This window comes from Impatiens glandulifera, chromosome 1 (assembly GCF_907164915.1).
Source record: "Impatiens glandulifera chromosome 1, dImpGla2.1, whole genome shotgun sequence".
Classification (NCBI taxonomy): Eukaryota; Viridiplantae; Streptophyta; class Magnoliopsida; order Ericales; family Balsaminaceae; genus Impatiens; species Impatiens glandulifera.
This window is the reverse complement of record NC_061862.1, coordinates 148,287,767-148,289,181: the sequence shown is the minus strand read 5'-3', so window position 1 is coordinate 148,289,181 and position 1,415 is coordinate 148,287,767.

Here is a 1,415-nt window from a genome sequence, read left to right as displayed (position 1 = left end):
GGTACAATTATAGACAGTCAAGCTTCAAGGTTGTTTGTCAGCGGAGGTAACAAGTGAGGGAAAGAAAAAAACGTGACAAGTCGTTTACTTCAAAGGTTATAAGCTAAATAATGTCTATAATTACTAGAAAGAGAAAGGACATTAGAAGAATGAATTTTCTTTAAAGAAAAATCTACAGAAATTTGGTTATGGTTATGTAGTTGTTGCATAAGATAATCTATTATATGATGATGCATGGGCTCTTTATTTTAGAGCTTCACATTATATTTGTCTTCGAAGAGAGTTTCAAATCTTACAAATAGGTAGATGGTGGTAGTGTTTTTATGGCCAATAGTTATTTTTTATAAAGCAGTCAGAATTGGCTCAATCAAGATTAGGACACACAATGGTAGATTATGTACACTAAATGAGGTCAGACATTTTCCATTTATTACTAAGAATTTGATATCTTTGAGAATGCTAGATAGTAAGGGATTTTAGTTCAACGGTGAAAGTGAAGTTCTAAATGTCTATAAATGTTCCGATATTATCCTGAAATGAGTCAAGAATGGTACTTTGTATTTATTGACAATGGTTTGTAGTTTTGTTTGTCTGATTTCAATCAGTTCTGCAAGTATGCAGATATTGCTCGGCATCACACGGTAAAACATACGCCATAGAAAAATGGTATAGCTGCAAGAATGAATTTGACGTTACTAAATAGAGCAAGGTGTATGCTCTCTAATGCAAAACTTGATCAGAGGTTTTTGGGCAACAACGGTGACTATATCATGTTATTTGATAAATTATTGGTCTCACACTAGGATTAACTACAAAACACCTTATGAGGTATGGTCTGGAAAATTTGATGATTACTTGGGTCTAAAATTTTTTGGTTGCACAGTTTATTATAGTGTTATTGAGGGTAAACAAGAGTCAAGAGCGAAGAAATGTGTATTTTTGGGCTATGGAATTAGTGTCAAAGGATACAGAGTATGGTCTCCATCTAAGAGAATAGTTGTTTTGATTATAAACATCATCTTTAATGATAATTCTATGTTTAACTATATTGACAAATTTGTAAGTAGTAGTGTCCACAAACATGTGGAATTAGAAACTACATTACAAAAGGATAAAGAACCCTACATTGAGGGTCAACTTCCAAAGCCTAAATAATTAGATTTTCAACCATATGAAGTTATTCATCATAGTGTAGATGAAGGTCGATTAAGAAAACTTGGAGTTAGACCACCTGAAAGATATGGTTATGAAGATATAGTTGGTTATGCACTACAGGTTGCTGAGGAGGAGGTAAATACGTTTGAACCATCCACTTACAAAGAAGTTGTATCTGGTTCTGAAGTTGCATAGTGATTCGCAGTAATGGGAGATGAGATGAAATTACTTCATAAGAATCATACTTGGGAGCTAGTCTC